The 8,770-nt window shown below is 42.9% G+C and overlaps 1 pseudogene; it reads left to right on the top strand.

Moving 5' to 3' along the window:
* The first annotated feature begins 298 nt into the window (after window positions 1-298).
* On the top strand, window positions 299-964 carry LOC102874717 (annotated as a pseudogene).
* The last annotated feature ends 7,806 nt before the right edge of the window (window positions 965-8,770 follow it).

The raw sequence follows: 8,770 nt of genomic DNA, 5'->3' as shown, positions 1-8,770 counted from the left end.
GACTGGCCCTGGACATTTTGAATCAATCATCTGCTCTCATACGCTGGGAATGTCAAAGTGAAGGGGACTGGTGTCACATTCATTGTGGCGAAAAAACATTTCAAGATCTGTCCTGATACAATGCTGCCAGTGATAAAGTAATATTAATAGGCATACAAGGAAGATCTGGCAATATAACTACTATTCAAATATACACACCAACCACTAAAAGCCAATGATTATTAAGTTGAAGATTTCTAGTGAAGTCTGAAATTAACTGAACATGCAATTAAGACTAGGTTGCATTAATGCATTAATAATGTTTGTCACTTGTGCCAGAGGGAGCAGAGACCACGTGGTCGAATCCTCTGGCATTGCAGAGCAAGCAGCGAGTGTGACGGAGCCGAAGCCCACCTCAGAACAGCTGGCCCAGATTGCTGCTTAGAACAAGGAGGACGAGCACTCAATCAACTACCAGCCGCCTGCACAGAAGAGCATCCAGGAGATCCAGGAGCTGAACAAAGACGACGAGAGCCTAGCAAGCACTGCTGGGCTATGTGGCCCGTCTCTGCTGACTCCCAACTTCCTAAATGTTGTTATGACTCCCTTTGACCTTGGTGTGCAGCAGGGCTCCTGGGACCCTGGAGCTGACCGGCGACCTGGAGCGCTTCAAGTGGCAGTCATTCATGCTGAAGGAGGCGGTGGAGTACTGGATAAAGATCTCCTTCCTCATGAACAAAGAGACTGTGTCCAGCACCAAGTACATCCGGCACACCTACTGGAAGGGCATCAGGATTTCTAAGACTGAGTACTTGGTGGGCAGCTATGGCCTCAGTGGAGGTGTATGAGTTCCTGGCGTCCATGGAGGAAACACCCAAGGCTGTGCTGGCCAGGGTTAGCTACAATATCAAGTCCTGCTGCTTCAATGACGGACCACCTGTCCTGGGAATGGAACCTCACCATTATAAAGGTGTGGAAGGACTGAGTCCCGTGGGAGGCACTGACAGACGTGCCCCCCTTCAGCCCACCCCCCAGACCAAAGTGCTGATAGGTTCTCCTCCCAGCTTCCTAGCCTGTCCTCGCCTCCCTCTACAGGCTCCTGCCCACTACAGGCCCCAACTGGCCTGACCTCGCAGGCCCTAGTCCTGGCCTCGCTGGCCTCCCTCCCTGCCCTCTGCAGGCCCCGCTATGGTCTCCGTAGTGTCTTCTTGCTGCTTTTTCCTGAGCTGTCCCCAGATTCCCACCAGCTTCCCAGCCAGAGGGGAACAAAGCTTGGGGGATCCTGCTGCCGGCTCCACCTGTCCCCTGGCCTCGGGCGTGCCAGTCACTGTGTAACCATGATGCCTTAACATGTGGATTATGTGTGGGACCTTCTCAACCTCACCCCGGTGTCTGCATGAGCATGTCCTCATCCTGTTGGTGACCCTAACGCCTAGAGGTCTCTGTTGGGTGCTACTCTTTGGCTGCCAGGGCTGTGGGGACACTTCCGTGGCTCGACGATGACAATTTGCCAAAACTCAGGTCCCCAGGAAGGTGGAAGACCTCACCGTGACCACCCCTTGTGCTCACCCAGCGCACCATAGAGCCTTGTGGCCTCACCCTACCTCGCCTATGTGGCCTGGCTAGAACCATGTGCCTGGCTATCAGTATTTATTGCCTCCATTCCTGTAGTCTGCTAGACCCACCCCAGCCTGCCCTCTGTCACCTCTGTCTGGCTCTCAGTGCCACCATCCTCGGGCAGGCCCCTCCCCGAGATGCAGCAAGGACAGACAGGGGCCAAGTACAGAGTTAGGAGCCATCTCCTGTGCACCCATCCACCCCCACCTCCTCCCTGGTCGTGGTGTTGTGTCTGCTGGGCCTTCAGCCTCTGAGACCATAGAGGGCCCCTCCCTGTTTCCCTCTCTGACTGAGAATAAACTCCCCAAAGTGTGTGTGTGAGGTACATTAATAATTAGTAACTGCAATACAAAAGTTGGAAACAAGCAAAGTAGTTGGAAATCATGGTGGTTGAAAAATATGACTAGTGACAAAAATGAGAGCAAAGACAATAGTACAGTATTTTGTACAATGACATATTTACTATACACAAGCACCTCACCTGATGATAAACAGGTATCAGACTGATTAAATCTATGCAAAGAGATGGACAAGCACAGCAGGAGCAGTCAAAGCAAGGCCAGTGGCTGCCTGTGGAACAGACATTACTTACTCATACGCAAATACACATTGAAGCTGAAGAAAATTAAAACAAGTCCACCACAGCCAAAATATGACTTTGAGTTTATCTCACTTTAATTTAAAAATCATCTCAAAATTTGATGGACTGAATGCAAATTACGAAAGACTGTGGAATGACATCAAGGGCATCATGCATGAAGGAAGGAAAAAGTCACTAAAAAGGCAGGAAAAGCAAGAAGATATCAATATGGATCAGAATGACCTCTAATACATGCTCTTCAACTTAGAAAAACTAAGGTAAAAGGAAAAAATGATGGCATAATAGAACTGAACAGAAGATTTCAAAGGGCAGCTTGAGAAAACAATGCAAGTATCATAACAAAAATGTTCAAAGATCTGGAGTTAGAAAACCAAAGGGAAGAACACAGCATTTCTCAAGCTGAAAGAATTGAACAAATTTAAGTCTCAGGTTGCAATATTGAAGGAGTCTATGGACAAAATCTTGAATAATGCAGCAAACATCAAAAGAAGATGTAAGGATTACAATAATTGTGCTGAAAAGAAGTGATCATTATTAGATTGTAGTAGTACATACTCAAGAAGTGATAAGGAAGAAGTTCAAGATGCATTGAAGACATTGGCAAAAAATAAGGCCCCAGGAATTGATAGAATACCAACTCAGGTGTTTCAGTAAACAGATGAAATCCCGAATGTGCTGTCTATGCCAAGATATTTGAAAGACAGCTATCTAAAACAACCAACTGGAAGAGATGCATGTGTGCTCCCAATAAAAAAAGTAAGATGATCCAAAAGACTGCATAAATTAACAAACAATATCACATGCACATAAAGTCTTGCTAAAGTTTATTCCAATGTGGTTAAAATAGCACATTAACAAAACTGCCAGAAATTCAAGCTCAGTTTATAAAAGATTGTCATAGGAAAGATATCACTACCTACCATATGCTACCCGATGAGTCTTGGCTGAAAGCAAAGAATACCAGGAAGATGTTTACTTGTGATTTATTCACTATGTGAAGGCATTCGACTGTGTGGATCATGATAAATTAGGGACAACATTGAGAAGAATGGGAATTCCTGAATACTTAACTGTGCTCATGAGGAACCTGTACAAGAACAGAGACGCAGGCATTTGGATAGAACAATGGGATACTGTGTGGCTTAAAATCAAGAAAGGTATGCATTTTAATATGCCTATTTTAATAAACCTATATGCATTTTAATATACCTTTTTAATTTGTTGTTGTTGTTAAGTACAGTCGAGTCGTAGGCGACTCATAGTGACCCTATGAACGAAAGTCCTCAATGCTTGTGTGACTTTCATCCTTTCTCTAGGTTCATAGGATTTTCCCAAGGCAAGCTATTATGGAAGTGGATGCCACTCCTGCTTCCAAGCTTGTTTTAATCAGGGATCTCCACCAAACACTGTCCACCATGGGTAACCATTATCACCCTTCACAGCAACCACAAGTTACCTCTGTACTGCAAGTGGACACACCAGGGCTATACGACCTAGAAGAACGTTTGACCAAAAACAATTAAAAACAGGCCTGAGGGCGGCAGATTAAAGTCACCCACCTTTAGCTTGGTAGCATCACTTTCTGTCCACTTTGTTAATAATTTCAGAAGCTGGGCTATATGAAGAAGAAGATTTACTGAAGAAGATCAAAGACTAGACTACAGCCTCTAATAGGGATTGCACCTCAACATCAAGGAAATAGAAATTCTCACTGCTGGACCAATAAGCAACACCATGATAGAGGGAGAGAAGATTGAAGCTACCAAAGAGTTCATTTTAACTGGACCCACATTCAACATCCATGGTAGGATTAGTGAAGTATAATCTAGTAGACCATACGGGGAGAGGTCTTCAATAGACCTCTCCTCATTGCAGTTCAGAAGCAATTGAAATCTGAGGTTTGAGCCTCTTAGTATCACTGCCTAACGCATCCACCTGTTGGTCTTACCACCACCAAAGATTGATGGAGCCCAGGGACAGGTGTCCCAACTACCATCATACCTGCAGAACCCTTGTTGTCATCTTTGTAGAAGGTTTGAAGCTGTAACAAACCAGACCATGGGACAGTTCCTGTTAACTAGCTTTCAATAGAACCAATTTCACCTAGCTCTAATCAATACACCACCACTCTCCTAGCTTCACTCCTTTTAGCAGGAAGCTGTTTTTAGAAGATCTTCACCCTTTCCCCTCTTTTCCTTTAATGTGGGAAGATAAGGTTGACAGAAACCAAAGAGATTCCATTTTGCTGACCTTCTAACCCTACCAGAATAAAGACTGTATGTTCCAGGAAATAGTAAATAGCTGGATTAATGTTTATGACTTGGAAAATTAACGACTTCCAGATATTTTATTACCCATCTCTGGAAGTATTTCTAAGCTAAAAAAGGTTTGTTGGGGAAATGGAAAATGGTACTAGGTCCTTGACACTGCTGTGACTAGTCCCAGTCAGCCAACACAGTATGGATAAATTTCCTACTCTTCTCTTTGCTTGGGGTTGATTAAGACTCAGCCTGCTTTCACCCAAGTGTGAAAAATATGATTTATAATTTTAAATACAGCATATTTGCTTTCTAATTTTTAAAAAAGTATTACAAAAATGTGTTTTATTGTGCAAATCTCCTGTCAAAGACCTCTAGAAAGTGCTAAAGAGCAAGAGTGTGTTTTGAAAGACTCAGGTGTGCCTTACCCAAGCCACGTTATTTTCAAGTGCTGGATAAAGAATTGATAGCTTTGACATTTTGGTGAAGAGTACTGAATATTCTATGGTCTGTGAAAAGAACAGACAAATTTGTCTTGGAGGAAGTTCAACTAAAGTACTCCTTAGACACTGGATAGTGAAAAACTTTATTTCACATACTTTGAGCATGTGGTCAGGATGCAAAAGTCCTTGGAAAAAGGCATCATGCTGGGGAAATAGAAGGCCAGAGAAAGAAAAGGAGATCATCTGTGGTGTTAAGGGTTTATTGTTCAAAATGGCTTTCCTGACTTTTTACTTTGCCATGTTGATAGGTAGTAATATGCAAATAGGGTATGTTTGTCTCTCTACAAAGGGATTGATTGGCTTGTCTCAACCCTAATTTGAGTAGATTCAACAGCAGATTTTGATAATCTTACCACCAACAAGGAAGAAGGTAATGCAAGGTGCTCTTTGGGTCCAGGGATTCTTGAGCCAGCCAAACCTACCTACATCAGCAGTGGTGGCAGAGAACTAAAGACCCACATGAAACAGAGCTGACCTTGGAACTGCGACCCCACGGAACTAGAGCTAAAAGACTTGCCTACGTTTTTTTGAGGTCTGGTAGGGAAGAATCATAACTGGCAGGACTGAGAGCTTTGTAACACTGGCCTAAAGCTGCAAAGCTGAAGACTGAGGTGCAAGCACATTTCGGAAGCTGTCCTAACTGAATCTTGCTGCCAACTTGAATTAGAACCTTTTTTACTTCACTATTATGGTTCTGTGTGGTCTGTAAGAGATTGCAACAGATTTTGGACCCAGTAGAGATTGGTTTGGGGATGAGTAAAAAAAGGTGCAGGAGCATGGGGGACATGTCTGACCTCCTGGGAATTGATTCTGTGCTGTGGATGAGGATGAGGATAAGGACAAAGATGACAGAGGCAGTTCCCCCTTCCAGAGTCAGTAGAGGTCAGACATGGCTGTCCCTGTGCCTCTCTATCTCTTCCTACACATTCATTGAGATAAATTAGTACAGTGACTGCAAAAATGGACTTGAGTATGGTGATTATGAGGATGGAGCAGGATAGGGTGAGGTTTTCATCTGTTGTCAATAGGGTCACTAGGAGTTGTAGTTGACTTGACAGTACCTAACAATAGCAACAAAAACATGTTTGGATGGTTGATAGTGAGATTATACATGCCTTCTATTTTTTTTTTTTCTATAGAGTTTCATATGTTACCAATACAACTTTAATAATCATAAAGAATTTAGAAAATAAAAGAACAACTTAAAACTTTAAAAGAACAAAGAGTTTTTTTTGGAATGACGACTAAGTGTCAGGGGTTGGAAAACAAGACGAAAAAATATGAGTGCAAAGTTCTTTCCCTTCCAGGGCTCAGTCTAGACAGATTATAAAACTATTATTTGTGGATTCAGCAATTAGCTCAGGGCTCCCAGATGGGGCTGAGATCTGTGGAGCTGAAACTAAGGTCAAAGTTATTTCCTCCCATCCAGACCCAGGGGTTTTCACACCTCACCTCTCTCTGCCTGGGCAGCGGTCACCTTTACCCTAATTTAGACCAAGCCAAACTCAATCTGCTGAGACCCAAATTACTTGACCCTCAAGGTTATATTTAACAGACTATTGAATCCACTGTCAAAATTACAAGGATTTAAACTATAACCAGTTCTCCCTACCACATCCTTCCCTACTACTGTGTCCTAAAAAACCCCATTCTATTACACATAAACAACCCTCCTTTTTCACGTGCACTGTTCTCTCCACCTCCTAACCTTGACAAAGACTTGGCTTTCCTCTGAAGACTCCATTTTCCCATGGGGCCTTTTCCTTCACATGAAGTCTACTCATTTTCCGTGTCTTATGAACCTCAGAATCAGGCAAGGTCTCGGGATTTTCCCTGTCCCCTATTGGGATTTCCAAAACCATAACTCCTTTTCCCTCACGCAGATAAAATGCTGCTATTGTTTTTACCAACAAACTCCGGGTGTTTATCTGCTGTCTGAAACCAAGTTTCAGATGCCTCACAGTACTTGACCTTTACCCGATTTCCACTGAAGGTGACACCATGGACTTTGTCACGAGTCAGAATAGCTTCACCTCTCTCTATCTCTCTTTCTCAAGGACCTCTTGTCTTCCTCCTTCATCTCTGACCCGACATCACTTCCTTTTCCTTCCACTGTACTCATGAACCTCTGGATTCACTTATACTGTTACCACTTCCTGGTCCTTTTGTTTACAAAATCTAAGCCCCAAATAGGAATCCCTATAACTCAATAATAGTTAAGCTCTCACCACTAACTGGAATGTTGGCTGTTCAAACCCATCCAGTGATTCCGCAGGACAAAAGATCTGAAACTCTTCTTCCACAAAGATTAGTCTGGAAAACTTAATGCAGTAGTTCTACTCTGTCTTACAGGGTTATTATGTGAGTCAGGATCCACTAGACAGTAAACAACAATAACAAATGAAACCATTTTCTTTATCACTCTGCATGCAGGCTACTGAATCCAGAAGAGATACAGATCATTGATAGATCAAAGGAATGCCTTAGAGGAGATAGAAGAGTGATAGAAGGTGAGTGGAGAGTCTGGCTGTGATTTGAAATGTGAATTTGTAAAGACACCAGTTCACATGGTTGCATGATTTTCTCTAGTGTCCTGGGAGGGGGTGAATGAAGTGTATTTGGGGTTTCAAAGTATAGATGAACAGTATGACAAAACAATGAGTTGAGAGGACTCAAAAGATCACAGTAACCTAGGGCCCAGACTGGACAGGAAAGGGAGTTAGAAAAGGGTCCAGTATACTGTGTCCAACCATCTGCTTTTCCTTTACTTCAGGTGCTGGAGATCCTGACATAGTGCTAAGATCCAGAAGCAGAAGTGTCTTCAGGTCAGCCAAACTAAGTTAGTAGAATCAACAGATCACTTACCAAAACACAGACATAAAATCCAAGTGATGATAAAGTCTAAGGAGACTGACAACAGCCAGTTGATAAAGACTAAGGACTATGTATCCATTATCAGGGTAATAACAAGTAGCATTCTACATGAGAATGTGCACTGGAAGCAGTCAGATCAGAGTTCTTGTTAGTATGTGTGCCTGCCACATCCTAACTCAAGCAGCTATTAAATTTTCTCAAGCTCTTAGTGAAGAAGATAATAACACTTGATAATAAGACTATGGCATAAACCATTGAAAGGATCAAATAAGGTCAGATACGTAAAGGAAATAGTGAAGTGCCTGGTACATACTTCATATTTTACATTACTTACCTAATACAAGAAGTTTGGGCTATTGTCAGTATTACTATTGTAATAACAACACAGTAGAGTTGACTGATGCCAAGGAAACAAAGATTCTTACCACGGGACCAGTCGGCAACATCATGATGGATGGAGAAAAGATTGAAGCTGTCAACAACTTCATCTTACTTGGCTCCACAATTAATACGCTTGGTACCAGCAGTCAGGAAATCAGGAGATGTATTGCACTGGGATAACTTGCAGTTAGGGATCTCTCTAAGTTTTTTTAGGAGTAATGATGTCAGTTTGAGGATTAAGGTGTGTCTCATTCAGGCCATAGTCTTTTTAATCACTTGCTATGCATCTGAGAACTGGACAATGAATAAGGATAAGTCTTGGAGAAAGTGCAGCCAGAGTGCTCTTTGGAGGTAAGGATGATGAGGCTTCACCCCACATACTTTGGGCATGTTGCTGTTGTTAGGTGCCATTGAGTTCACAGTGACCCTTTGAACAAAAGATCGGAATCCTGTTCTATTTTGTGCCATCCTAGCAATAAGCCCTTCTGAACAACATGCCCAAAGTATGATCATTCTTGCCTCCACAGAAAGCACTCTGGCTGCACTCTCTCCAAGAC

This window comes from Elephantulus edwardii, unplaced genomic scaffold, assembly GCF_000299155.1.
Source record: "Elephantulus edwardii isolate Elephantulus edwardi_28Jun2011 unplaced genomic scaffold, EleEdw1.0 scaffold00064, whole genome shotgun sequence".
NCBI classification, from domain to species: domain Eukaryota; kingdom Metazoa; phylum Chordata; class Mammalia; order Macroscelidea; family Macroscelididae; genus Elephantulus; species Elephantulus edwardii.
The sequence above is the reverse complement of the archived record's forward strand: the minus strand, read 5'-3'. Positions and strand labels throughout refer to the sequence as shown.